The 14,820-nt window shown below is 48.7% G+C and overlaps 1 protein-coding gene across 2 annotated transcripts in view; it reads left to right on the top strand.

The window, feature by feature from the left end:
- ASB18 (ankyrin repeat and SOCS box containing 18) overlaps positions 1 to 14,820 on the top strand; it is a 51,919-nt gene that overhangs the window by 24,998 nt on the left and 12,101 nt on the right. The gene's annotated exons all lie outside the window — the stretch shown is intronic.

The raw sequence follows: 14,820 nt of genomic DNA on the forward strand, positions 1-14,820 counted from the left end.
GCCATATCGTCCACACCACACTCCTGGGAAATACGCCAGGCTCATGACGGTCTCCTACCTGGGTTTCAGCCAGGTTGAAATGCCCCTCGCTGGGTCAGGGCTCTGTTGGGACCTCAACCCCGCTTTGCAGACTTCACTCTGAGCAGCTTGTCACTTTTCCCACGTGTCAGATCTACCCCGAAATGATAAATATGACGACTAAAGATGTCCCATCAGAGAAAATACTTAGAAGGTGGAAAATGTTTCCAAAAGTTCCCCAAATATTGGTTGGAATAAGAAGATATTGTCCTCCCCGTAAAAGACTTCACTGAAGGGAAGTCGTGCCATTAGATGTCAAATCGAGCATGCTTGATTTAAAAATTATCCCCAGGCTCGCCAGTCATAAGCAAGAGACATACTTTGGCCTGTTAAGTTTTGAACGAATAGCTGAAAAGCTACTACTTTTAAAAGACAGTACTCGGGGTGCCTGGGTGGCTCAGGTGGCTAGGCGACAGACTTCGGCTCAGGTCATGATCTCACAGTTTGTGAGTTCGAGCCCCGCGTCGGGCTCTGCTGACAGCTCAGATCCTGGAGCCTGCTTGGGATTCTGTGTCTCCCCTCTCTCTACCCCTCCCTTGCTCATGCTCTGTGTCTCTCTGTCTCTCAATAATAAATAAACGTTAAAAAAAATTTTTTTAATCAATAAATAAAAGACAGTACTCCAGGTGGGCTGAAATAGTAAAATTCACACATTTCTCTCAAATGCTAACTTTGCCAAGTGTGTCTATCAAAACGTAGGTGAAACGTGGAAAACCCACCCACTGGACTCCCTGAGTGTTTCATTACCTCACCATCACGGTGACAAGTAATTCTCTCGTGGCACTCCACTGTGGCAGGATCCCAGTATGGCAGGCTCTTGACAGGGAAGGAACACCCACATTTTTATATTCTATAACACGTACATTTCTGAGTCATCATTTACATTATAATGGGTCCCAACCTTTATTGGTCTTAGTTCATGGACCAATAAAATGGGATCAAGACCCACCTGCTGTCCCTCCCTTTCACACTGCGTTTGCATTAAAGCAAGATACTTCAGCCCTCGGGGCGTGAAACTGCATAAAGAAGGAAAAAGAAACAAGACAAAAGAAGTGACTTTACGTGATGGACCAAAAGTGAAAAATATTTGTGGCAAATTCTTTAAAAGAAAAAAAAAAAAAAAAGTCCACTTGTTTCAGTAGTGACCAGTAGTAAATATTCCTTTGTTGGTCTTAGAATCACGCAATCTTTGTGGGTTTCCAAGTCCCAGGCACGACCTCACTGGGCATCATCCCTGGGGGCAGGGCGTCTAGCGCCTGAACTCTGTCTTCAGAGCTGTAAGTACCCTACCTCGACCTTGAGATGCCGGACAAGGCACAGGGCGCCCCCTCTGGGCCCCCTCTGGGCCCTCTCCTGGGATCCGCCCCCCACTCCACCAGCCCCACAGGAATGTAGCATGGTCAGCGGGCTGCAAGCCGCAGGTAGGTTTGAATGTGGAGGCTGTTTGTTATAGCAGGGACCAAGAGGCCCTGGGAAGTGCTTGGCTCCCAGAAGTGACGATCTGTCTGCAGTTTCACGCCATCTGCGAAGGAACGGAGCCTCCCTGAGGAATCTTAATACTCGGAGGCATTCACAAAACAGCCGCACTGCCGTTGCCTCCCCTGCACGGAGCACCACGCCCGAACCCGCACATCTTCAGTCCCTGTTTGCTGAATGAGTGCAGGGATGCTGGCGACTCCGGGCCACAGCGGCCTGTGGGTTAAACCTTTGGACACGGGGCTCTGACTTCTTTGCGCTGTTCCCCACACCTCGAGGGGACGCCCCCGAAAGGAGCGCTGGTGGGGTCCGCAGCCCCCGGCCCCCGGCACTGCGGTCCGGAGCAGGTTTCAAAGGGAAACGCGTTTACCACCCCACTGAGAATGTTCTAAGCAAAGACACAAGCGCCTGTGTTGTTGTGGCCCTGCCCCGGGACAGCGGGGCAAAGCACGGAAGCAGCGTGCTCCTGCAGCCAGGCCCCTGCAAGCGGTCGGTCCGCCGGGGAAGGGGTCTGATCGCCACGCAGGACATCAAAGGGAGAGACCCGACTCCGCTCAGCAGACTCGTGGAGCGCGCAGCAAAACATTGAAACGACTCTGCAGGCAGGACTCAGCACCATGGCGGGGCGTATACAGAGGCACCAGGGAATGTCACAGAGCACGCGGTCCGTGGGCAGCAGCCGTGCTTTAAATAGATGTAAAGAGACACCCACGGAGCTCAGAATTACTGAGGCAAAGGTTTCACAGCGAGCTTATGACATAAATCACAGCTCCCCCAGGCCCAGACAAAGGCACCGTCGCCGCGGCAGGCGGACTCGAAGCATCCATCGGAGCCGTGCACAGTGCTCTGCCCTGAAAATCAAAGTGGTGTCACAGCTTAGGAAGCAAGCATGTTGACAGGAAGCCAGGACTTTCCGCCCGGCTGCCCGCTAGTTAACAGCAGAGTCAGACGGCAGGACTCCAGGGCAGGTGCAGACGCGGCGGCCGGCCGCAGCCAGGTTTGGATTCGGAAGGCGTCGGGACAGGTGGGGCCCGGCCCGCAGGAGAGTAGGCAGGAGTGTTTCTCTAAACACACACATGTGGACCCGACTTGTTCTGCAGCCGTCACCAGTGGACCGAGGGTCGGAGGAGGCCTGGTCTGCAGTGAAGGGCTTTGCTCACGTCTCTCTCTCCTTGTGCCCCTGAGCCAGGCGGCCTAAATCATTCAGACTCAGCCCAGGAGCGCGGGAAGCACAGGGACAGCACCAGCAATGAGCCATCTGACCGCAGACGTAGGCTGTGCTTCCCACAGGCAGCCCTTGAGCACTTACTTACTCATTCGACAGACATTTCAGGGAATTACCGTGCTCCGTGTTGGAGTCAGTGTTGAACTGTGGCGTGTGCATTTCCTGCCCTCACAGAGCTGCCTTAAGAGAGTGGAGGACAGTCTTGACTCAGACAACGACACACTCAAGGTGAAGTCGCCACGGCCAGAAAGCTGCTAAACCGAGGCCCACTGTACCTTGAAAGTGCCAAACGGGGGGCCTGACGTGGCTGGAGTGGCGGGGGGGGGGGGCGGTAAGAGGCTCCCCGGGCAGGTGCGGAATGAGCCTGGACCTGAAGGCCGAAGACGCCGCCATGTTAAGGATAAAAGAGGGACCATTCCTGGCAGAAGGAACAGCACGGGCAAATGTCCTGGGGCAGACAGAGCACTGGGATGTATGCAGTTGAAAGGTGACCCGGTAGCTGGCGCAGCTAGGAGGAAACCGGCCAGAGGGAGCAAGAGGCAGGGGCCTTAAGGGTTACGGGCTTTCGCCTTTGTCTTGAGAACAATGGGAACGTGTTGCATCATGTTAAGCAGCAGAGGTGACACGATCAAATGAGTCTTTGGGATGATATTTCAGCTCGAGTGTGGAGAACATGCCAGAGTAGGGGGCTGGTGGAAAATCCAGGCGAGGCATGCGGGTAGCGTGAACGAGGGGAGAGAAGAAGGTTGGTGGCGAGAATGGCACATTCTGGAAACATCTGCAGATCTCTGGCCTTGCCTCACCTTCTGGGCCCCGACCACGCTGAAAGTGCGGACCCAAAGTTTTGGTGCCTTCTTTTTGCCTGGTGACAGAAGGCGGCAAAGCGACCTCACAGGACCGCCAGCTGCACCAGAGGTTTAGTGGGAGAATCCCGGGGTAGCGGCAGCCACAAACCAGACTCCCGTTTCCTGTCTTCACAGAGCTGTGTGTGCGTGTGCGAGCTTCCCCGGTGGGAGGAGGGAGGTGAGCTGTCTCCGGGAGCGCACCTCTGTTTTCCTTGTTCTTGGTTTATTTCTCCATCTACATACAGAGCAATGTGCCTGTGTGATTTTCCCCCTTAATTTTCTTTCTGCCGCCTCATTAGCCGAGGAGAGTGTGCGTGGGCCCTAATGACACCGGGATGTCAGAGCAGTGTGGCAGCCGCATCTCCGCAGACAGCGAGGAGGCAGCGGAGATTTTTTAAACTGTGTTGGCGTAAAAATAATGAAGGCAGCCAGCTGCCTGGCAGACGTGAGGGGGCACGGGGCTGGGGGCCTGGGGAGGGCCGGGGAGCCCCAGAGAGGTGGAACAGAGAGACAGGAAATGAATTCCCAGAGACAGGCAATAAGACTTGATCACAGTCTGTGACCCAGGAAGGAGGGGCCCGGAGGAGGGGGCGCTTCTGCTGAGGGAGGGCAGCTCGTCCTGGGCGGGGGGACGGTGCGGGGAGGCCTCCCTGGCGCCTGCAGTCGCTGGGAGCCATTTAACGTTTTGCAGAGAGTAAGTTTGAGGGCCAATCGCAGGGTCACCGGAGGGATAGGGCTAGCCCGGGGAGGGTCTGAAGAAGCAGGCATTGCATAGGACACCATATACGTGTCACCAGACTGGATCTGGAGGGGTCCGGTGTGAACCGCTCAGCTTGATGGTGCGGTTTTCTCCCAGCGCAAAAGGGGGGCAATCGAAATCGGAGACCACCGTGCTCCAGGAAACGGCATGTTAGTGGTGGCTTCTGGAAGCCAGAAATACCCTCACGCCAGGGGCACGCTGTGTGCTGGTGAAGGGATAAAGTCGGGCTCCGGGGCTCGGGTGGGAAGACGTCTGCCTGCCCGGCTCTCCCTGTACCTCTCCGTCTCCGGCATTCACCGTCTCTCTCCTTCTCTAACGCCCGCTTCTGACTTCGTAAGAGTAATGGATTGGGACAAAACCCAAATTTGGGGTAGGACGGGGCCCAGAGATGATCATTCTTACAGTAGCACTGCGATGACCAGCTTTTAAAGTGCAACTGCTCCTGTCCCCGTACTAGAAGAGCCGCCAAGACAAGAGGAGGGAAAGGAGACGGGAAAGGGAGCCGGGAGAGAAAGCAAATCCTCAGCACTGCCCTACGTTTTCAGGCAGCCAGGCGCACATTACAAAACCGTTTTTAAAGTCGACCAGGCAGTAGGGGATGCCTTTGGAGATACATTGCATTCTCGGAGATGGAGCAAAGTGCAAAGGTGGAAACCTAGGAAGCCGGGTTGCATAGCAACCTGCGAGCTGTGCTGGGAATAGGGTACGAGAAGAGGGCCCCCGGGGGGCGCAGTCACCAGGTGAACGTGCAGGTGGGACAGGGCTGAGCATGGTCCTCGCCAGCCTTCCTCCACATGGCCCCTCCGGTCTCCCGCCGGGAAATACAGCATCACGGACCTCGCCCGCATTTTGCCAGACCTCCTGTCTGGCTCTTGCCTTAATCAATGACAAATAGGCAGACATATAAATAGACTCATGAGGGGGGAAAGGGGGCAGAAAAACAACAACAACAAAATGCGGGGACGGCATCGAGGGAGTAGAAAGGAAATCCGTACCTCTCATCAAAAGATCCAGAAGAAAATCTGAGAAGCTGTGTGCCGTCATCTACAGAGCGCAAGAAGACATAGCCTTTAAGTGCCTAAAACAGAGCCGGTTAAGGGGACAAGGCAGTAGCATGATGTGACAAGGGGGATGGGGGGTGGGGTGGGGACAAGGTTATACAGCGGCGGCTTGGACAGCGCCTGAAGGGAAGCAAAAAGCAGAATTGATTCATAAAAGGAACCACGTCGGTGACGTAAGTGACGGAGCTGTGCTGTTGGCACGTGTGACCTCAGATCCACTCCCTGGCGTCCCTGCCTTCTGCTCTGCATGTTGAGGGCTGGGGATGGTGCGGCTAGACCCCTCGAACTCAGAGTCCCATACCAGCCGGCTGCTGGCTGGCTTCGGCGAAAGGAGACCCCATGAAAGGGAGGGAAGAAGCCTGCATTTCCAAGGCTCCGGTACCCTCGACGGCTCCTCCCCATACTCCCAGCCCCCACCGGGCAGACTTGGTTCCAGCCTCCGTCGTATCTCATATAACAAGAAATGGAGAAGTAAGGGCAGGCTTCGGGATGGATTGTTTCTGTGTCCCCAGGAGGTCCCCAAGGAACCAGATGTTTTCCAACCTTCGTGACTTGGCTTCGTCCTCAGGATGGCTCATCTCTTGGTCGGAAAATGGCTTCCAGCAACAACTGGGCCAGCCAGCTTCCTCACTTCATATCCACTTGCTTTTCTCTAGAAGCCCCGAGGAGGCTCCCCTGTGTTTCACTGGCCCCAGTTGACTTAAACCTGCACTTCCCCAAACCAGTCATGGCAAGGGGAATGGAGTTATAGCGATTGAATTAAACTAATCCTTTGGAGTGTTGGAAAGTCAACCACAGCGTGTTAGCTACAAAGGAAAATTAACATTAAAAGCTGTTCTTGGGGCACCTGGGAGGCTCAGTTGGTTAAGCGTCCGACTTCAGCTCAGGTCGTGATCTTGTGGTTCGTGAGTTTGAGCCCCGCGTCGGGCTCTGTGCTGACAGCTCAGAGCCTGGAACCTGCTTTGGCTTCTGTGTCTCCCTCTTTCTCTGCCCCTCCCCTACTCACTCTCTCTCTCTCTCTCTCTCTGTCTCTCTCAAAAATGAATAAACATAAAACAATTTTAAAAAGTTCTTCCTAAGTGCAAAAGAAAAAAACAAAACCACGAAACTAGAAAAGAAAGTGGTGTTTATGAAGGACAGAGGGTAGAAACCAACCCACAGATAAGTGATGTTGCTGAAGAAGAGCCTAGAACAAATGGATCACAAATAGTAATCAGGGGCACCTGGGTGGCTCAGTCGGTGAAGCATCCAACTCTTGATTTCAGCACAGGTCATGGTCTCAGGGTTGCGAGATCGAGCCCTGAGTCAGGTGTGGAGCCTGCTTAAGATTCTCTTTCTCTCCCTCCACCACTCACATACACACACACACACACACACACACACACACACACACACTGTTTCTCTCTAAAAAAGAAACAAGAAATAGTAATCAAAGACATAATAGAAGAAAACTTAGCTGCACTAGAAATCTTAACTCACAGAAGTCGAATGGATATTCTCTGCAAATCAGTGATAGGAGTCACACTTCTATATACATTCTAGCACAAGTGTTCTAAAAAAGCATGGAAAGGGACGCCTGGGTGGTTCAATCAGTCGAGCGTCCAACTTCCGCTCAGGTCATGATCTCGCAGTCTGTGAGTTCAAGCCCTGCATCGGGCTCTGTGCTGACAGCTCAGAGCCTGGAGCCTGCTTCGGATTCTGTGTCTCCCTCTCTCTCTGTCACCCCCACCCCCACTCATGCTCTGTCTCTCTCTCTCTCTCTCTGTCAAAAATAAATAAACGTTAAAAAAAATTTTACTTTTGAAATGCATGGAAAAATCTTGCAAAGTATCTGAGTAGAAAATATTCATAAAGGAATAAAAATCAGTCTAGGCTCCAATTTCTCTGCTGCAATATTATCAGAAGACAATTAAATATCATCCTCAGATTCTTTAATCTATACACCCAAGGTGGGGCTCAAACTCACAACCCTGAGACCAAGAGTCACATGCCCCACTGACTGAGCCGACCAGACACCTCTCATCTTCAGATTTTTAAAGGAAAAGTTTGGTTGCTAGAATTTTAGACTCAGCCAAGATGCTTTTCATTTGGGTGGTAAAAGTAAGACACTTGTGTCTTATCAACCTTGCCTTCCTAATGCATTTAACATATATATACTTGGGATTCCTGGCTGGCTCATTCTCATTAGAGAATGCTGTTGATCTCAGGGTTGTGAGTTTGAGCTCCACTTTGGGTATAGAGATTACTTAAAATCATTTGAAAGAAGAAAGAAGGAAGGAAGGAAGGAAGCTAGAAAAGGCAGTTGGGAAACAAGGAAGGAAAGGAGAGAGATGAAAAGAAAAGACAAAGTTCTACTTATTTATTTATGCAACAAATATTTACTGAGCACCAGCCATGCGTCAGCAACATATTAAGTGCTTTGGGCATAGTTCAGAAAAAAACCAAAAAAGTAGTCTTGCCTTCATAGAGCTTACATTCGAACAGGAAGACAAGCTTTAAACAATGAGCATCATCAATGGGCCAATAAAATGATAAAAACTATAGTGGGGGGGGGGCAGTTGCAGTTTTAAGCGCGGTATCCAGGGTGGGTGGCTTTAAGCCAAGACTTGAGAGGTGAGTGCATCAGCTGTGCAGGTGTGCAGGTGTCTGGGGGGGAGGGGCGAGCTGACCAGCAGCCAGCCTGTGGCCTGAGGCAGGAGTAAACCTGACCTGTGTGTGGAACAAGGGGACCAGTGTGGCTGACGGTAGAGAGAGCTGGCGACAGCAGGAGATGGGACCAGGGGTAGGGGAGGGGCGTGGATGGTGTGGGGTCTTGCGGGACACTGTCATGACTTTGGCCATCAGAGGGGTTTGAGCAGAGTGGCAGGACCCGACTAGCATTTGGTGGGGCCCCTTCTGGCCTCCGTGCTGAGAACATACATCAGGGGAGGGGGTGCAGAAGTGGGGGGACGACTTAGGAGGCTGTTGCCAGGATCTTCTCTGATTCTGAACATATTTTGAAGACGGAACCCCCAGGATTTCTTGACAGATTGGATGAGCGATGTGAGAGAGAGAGGGAGAGAGGAGTCAAAGCCAACTCCAAGGCATTCAGCCTGAGACGCTGAAAAGATGGGTTTGCCATCAGCTGAAATGGAAGGTTGTGGGTAGAGTAAGAGAACTGGGGGCTTGTTTTCGATAGCAAGTAAGCAGTAGGCTGTCCGAGCCCAGCGTTTGAGGGGGCTATCGTTGAGACTCTGGGTTTTTGTTTGTTTGTCTCTGTTCTTCTTTCTTGATTTGTTTTGTGTCTTCCAATTCTACACATGAGTGAAATCGTACGCTATCTGTCTTTCTCTGACTGACTTATTTTGCTCAGGGAGACTCTCCGGCTCCATCCGTGTTGCTGCACATGGCAACAGTCCAGTCTTGTTTATGGCTGAGTAATATTCCACTGCATATATGGACTGCATCTTATTTACATATGGATGGTACTGAAAGCCAGGAGACCAGATGGGATCACCAGGAAGTGAGGATACATTTTTTAAAAAAAAGAAGAAGAAGAGGAAGGACCTATGAATGCAGGGGTGTTCTCACATCAAGAAGAGGGAGAGAGGAGAAGGCAGCTGGGGAGAAGCAGCCGGTGAGGGAGGTGGGATGAGAGCGTGGCTTCCTGGGAGCCAAGTGAAGAATGTCACAGAGGAGGACCTGACTAACCGCATCAGATGTGGCCCACACAGCACAGGGAGAGGGGAGCACTTCGCAACTGGGTGTGGCAGCCTGCTGGTGCTCCTAGCAAGGGCAGGGTGTCTGCGGTATCTGGGGCTGAAGACCAATGGGATGGGAGTACTCCAGCGGACGAAGGGATAAGACGGAAAAGCATCTCGGGGTTGGGAAACTCAAGTCTGCAGATTCCCTCCCTCTGCCTCCTCCCTGTGTCTCAGCATCTTCCTCCTCTTTCCATCCTGACGGCCACCAGCTGAGTTTCAGCCGCCACCATCTCTCCCGTGGCCCTTGGACACGTCCCCTGAACTGGGCCCCCTGCCTCCAGTATGGCCCCCGGAAACTGTTCACAACGTTGTAGCCATGGTGCTATTTCTGAAATCAAAATCTGATCCTGTCACTCCCCCCAGGGCTCCCCCGTGCCCTCCAGGTCGCCCAGCTTCATCCTGGAGGTCAGCATTCGGCCTGACGGCACCCTGCCTCCCTCCCCAGTCTCTGGCTCACATGCCCCACATCACGCTCTGCGCCCCGGCCAACATTTTCAGCATCTCCTCACCTCCCAGGTTTGGCCACTGTTTTCTCCACCCGGCACACGCTTACCCTCTGAACCCGCCCTACCTTCTGTAACTCCTACTCCTTAACCTGGTCTTAACTCCAGTGTCACCTACTCCACAGAGCTGGTCTTCCCCTGACCAACTCAGCCCCCATTGCGAATCCAAGTCTGACTTAGGTCCCACTTCTAGCACCTCGTGATCCCCCCACCACAGTTGCTATGGCACCTGTTGTCTATTATTGATTTTACTTTTATTTGGGACCATCTAGTTGGGGGCTGTAAAATTCTGGGAAGGCAGAGTTTGCCATTGTAGCATGCAGGCATAACACGGTCCCTAGCTTCTCGGAGGAGCTCGGTAAATATGTGGGGTGAAAGGCTTAATGGACAGGTGGTGGGCATACAACTCAGGGAAAATAGAGACAACTCGAGTAATTGTAAGGCAGGTTGTAAAACTAAACGCTAATACCAAAAGTTATCTCTGAAGGAAGTACGCAACATAAAATACGACCTTGTAATAATCATGATCTGGAACCAAAACTCCAGATGTTATTAAGGAAGGAGAAGGATTGGTTAGGAGAAGACAGTGGCACATCTAGAGATGTGCCAGGGATAATGGCACATCTGGAACGCAAAAAATACCATTCTAATGTTTAGAAAATATGGGCCATTATTTTTTATCTTGAAGGTAACCACTAGGAGAATTTTAAATAGGATACGTACTTCCAAAATATAAGAATAAACACAAGGAAACCACAAACTTGTATAACAGAAATCAGACAACAAAGGAACGGGCATAAAAAATCATAAAAGAATAGGGGTACCTGGCTGTCTCCATCAAAGAAGCGGGAGACTCTCGATCTCAGGGTCATTAGTTTAGAGCCCCATATTGGGTGTAGAGATTACTAAATACATAAATAAAAAATAATAATAATACATAATTAAACCTTTGAAAAATCATAAAGAATAAAATAAGACAGAGTAAGCCCAAATAGATTATTGATAACAATAAATGTACATTTCTTAAACTGCCCTGTTACCAACACAGAGACTCAAAACACGTTAAAACCGGAATGAGAGGGTTAACAGAAACAAAAACAATTGTTTTGCTAATTCTAGCAAAAACAAACGAAAAATAAAACGATGCATTGATACTAACACGCAACATAGGAGAATTCCCACTAACTGAAGGGACAAGATGCCCTGACGGTGAGATAAAGAATACGGTCCACACCATCAGAAGCCTATGTGCCAAAGAAAGGTGATGTTACAGTGGAGAAACTAACTGAAAAATAGTAATTCTAGGTGATTTTAAGTTCACATCTCGGTCTCTCATAGATCAAGTGGCGGGGAGGGGGGAGTAGAAGCTTCCAATCATACATGTGACAAGTGCATGTCGAACTTCGCACCCTGCCAACAGAATACAACTTCTGGTACTCCAAGGCAGATACCATTTAAAGCTGTAATAGAGGGGCACCTGGGGGGCTCAGGCCGCTAACTGTCCAACTCCGGCTGAGGTCAGGATCTCCCGGTTCGTGAATCTGAGCCCCACCTCCCCCTCTGTGCTGACAGTGCAGAGTCTGCTTGGGATTCCCTCTCTCCCTCTCTCTCTCTGTCCCTCTTCCAGTTGCATTTTCTCTCTCTCTCTGTCTCTCTCAAAATAATAAGTAAACTTTAAAAAAAGGCTGTAATACAATGCATCAGAAATCAACAGCAAACAGCTAATTTTCAAAAATAACCTTTTGAAAATTGCATAGCACACTCTCAAAAAAACTATTGCATCAGTACTTACAGAATTGCAGAATATTTAAGAGAGAGAGTTAGAACCCTGTGCCTCAAAACTTAGGGCTGTGACCGTACCCACACCACTTTAAAAGTTGCTTTTATTATGACTCAAGTGGAAAAAAATGTTACTAAATTAACTGAGCAGTCAATCCAAGGGGTCAGGAAGAGGAACAAAGGCATTAGTAACAATAAGTGCAAAATTTAATGGATTCGAATATTTGAAAAGAACTGGTCAATAAAATCCAATAGGTGATTCCTTGAAAAAACAAATTAGTGAAATTCCAGTAAGACTAAACAAGGAAAAACATTGGAAATACAACTACAGAATTTCTTTTTCTTTTTTTTTTAATGTTTACTTTTGAGAGACAGAGAGAGACAGAGTGTGAGCAGGGGAGGGGCAGAGAGAGAGGGAGACACAGGATCCGAAGCGGGCTCCAGGCTCCAAGCGGTCAGCACAGAGTCCGACGCGGGGCTCGAACCTGCGAACCGTGACATCGTGACGGAGCCAAAGTCGGACGCTCAACCAACTGGGCCACCCAGGTGCCCCCAATTACAGAATTTCAAATGAAAAGGGGTGCTTGTTCCTAGAGAGAGTGGGGATATCTCCCATCCAGAATTTCTCTCCACCTGCGTAGATACATCAAGAAGGCCCTGGGCCCGCTGCCTTCCTGGGCTTCACCAGTGCAGTCTCCCAGCAGACAGTGGGAGAAGGAGGGTGAGGTCAGAGGAGGTCTCTGCTTGGCCCCCTCTGTGCCTCAGGCTGGCTGCATGTCCCCAACCCAAGATCACTACTCCTGATAGCCCACGTGACTCTCCACCCTTCGGTCCCAGGGGCAGAAGTGGCCCTGCTCCCAGCTCCCAGCTCCACATTAGTGCTTTGACTTCCCCTGTACTCACACCGGGCTTAATAGTTCCTGTATTGGTAAACCCTCCCGGGACGATCCTACGTCAGTGTGCTGTTTCTGTCCTATTGGAACTGTGACAGATACACCTGCAAAGCTAAGTTTCTTTACAATGAAGATTGTTGCCATTTGCAACAACATGGATGGATCTAGAGGGCACAATGCTAAGTGAAATGAATCAGAGAAAGACAGATACCATCTGATCTCACTCATACACGGGATTTAAGAACTAAAACAAACAGGACAAAAAGAGACAAACAGAAAAACAGACTCTTAACTATAAAGAACAAACCGGTGGCACGTCTGGGTGGTTCAGTCAGGTAAGCGGCTGACTTCGGCACCATGTCATGTGGTCGGTGAGTTCGAGCCCCGCATCGGGCTCTGTGCTGACAGCTCAGAGCCTGGAGCCTCCTTCGGATTCTGTGTCTCCCTCTGTCTCTGCCCCTCCCCTGCTCATGCTCTGTCTTTCTCTCTCTCTCTCAAAAATAAACATTAAAAAAAAGAAGAAGAACAAACTGATGGTTACCAGACCGGGGTGGGGAATGGGTGAAGTAACTGAAGGGAATTAAGAGTACGCTTACCATGATGAGCACTGAGTCATGTTTAGAATTGTTAAATCACTATACTGTGCAGCTGCAACTAATATAACACTGTATGTTAACCATACTGGAATTAAAAAATCTTTTTAATAAATAAAATAAGATGAGATTGTTTTCCAGGAAAATATAGATTAACAAAATGGATTCAAGAAGAAATCAAGGGCCGCCTGGCTGGCCCAGGCAGTAGAGCGTGCAACTCTTGACCTTGGGGTTGTGAGTCTGAGCCCCATGTTGGGCGCGGAGTTTACTTAAAAATAAAATCTGGGGCGCCTGGGTGGCTCAGTCGGTTGAGCGTCTGACTTTGGCTCAGGTCATGATCTGGCATTTTGTGAGTTGGAGCCCCGCGTCGGGCTCTGTGCTTGACAGCTCAGAGCCTGGAGTGTGCTTCAGATTCTGTGTCTCCCTCTGTCCCTGCCCCACCCCACGCACACTGTCTATCTCTCAAAATAATAAATAAACATTAAAAAAAATTTTAATAAAATCTTTAAAAAAAAAAGAAGAAATCAAAATATACCAATAACCGAGGAAGAAAGTGAAAATATTAAAGTATTATCTGCAGCATAAGACCAGGCATAGACAATGTTAAATGCAAGATCCGTGCCTTCTCGCTTCCAGGAAGTTTGCACTTTTAAAATCTTGGAATGTGCTAAAAGGAGAGAGATTCTCTAAGCTAAGTCGACATAAAGTGATATCAAAACCTGACACAAATAGCTTACAAAACTGAAACAACAAACCACATTTAGTTCTTAGAAGAGATATAGAAATCTTAGCAAATTGAATCTGGCATTTTCTTCAGATTAGTCAAATAGAGTCTATTCTGTGAAGACAAAATAAAAATCTTGTATTGAAAAATCTTGTATCAACTTGGTTAGAAAAAGGCAAAAAATAAAATTAAATCCTAAAATTTACAGTAACTTAGGAACAGAAAGACACTTCCTGAATTTAGAACAGAGAGTCTATCTGAAACTAATATCCAAGGTTATATGGTTTAGTGAAACATTACAGATAATCCTATTAAAATCAGGAATAAGATAATGATGCCTGCTATCAATATTGTTATTTAACATTGAACTTTAAAGCTCTCACCAATGTAATAAGACAAGAAAAGTAAATGTGGGATATTTATATTGAGAGGAGAAAATACCATTATTTGCAAATATAAAGATATATTTGCAAAAATATAAAATATATTTACAAATCAATGAAAAAAATAAACATACTATAGAAAATTGAGCAAAAAACATAATTTAGCAATTCACAAAAGAACACAAATGGTCCACCAAAACAGAAGTAAATATTCCATATTGTACCTATCAAATTTAAATAACTAATGAGATAATTTGGGTAGGGAGAAAGAGATACTGTCATACTCCATTCTTCAAAAAGTGTGCCAATTTGCACACTCACAATTTGACAGGATGCTTTAAAACCTTTAAAATGTACAGACTCCTTGACCCTACGTTTCTGCTTCCAGGAATTCAATGTCAGAAGAGGGCAGAATTATCTTAGCTACATAAAGGGGCGCCTGGAGGGCTCAGTCAGTTGGGCGTCCGACTCTTTATTTCAGTTCAAGTAATGATGCCAGGGTCATGGGATCAAGACCTGTGTGGAGCCTGCTTAAGATTCTCTCTCTCTCCCTCTGCCCCTCTCCCCCTCCTTGTACTCTCTCTCTCTCTCTCCCTCAAAAAAGAAAAAAATAAAAATAATTTAAATAAGAATGGTTAGGGGCAGAAAGAGAATCGCATTCAAGAGTGTTCGTTGTTTGTAACATCAGTTTACAGTAGTCGTTTCATTGAATACATTATAATATGCTCATATATTCATCAAATAAAATATTATATGG

The sequence above is a fragment of the Neofelis nebulosa genome, chromosome 2, assembly GCF_028018385.1.
Source record: "Neofelis nebulosa isolate mNeoNeb1 chromosome 2, mNeoNeb1.pri, whole genome shotgun sequence".
Lineage (NCBI taxonomy): Eukaryota > Metazoa > Chordata > Mammalia > Carnivora > Felidae > Neofelis > Neofelis nebulosa.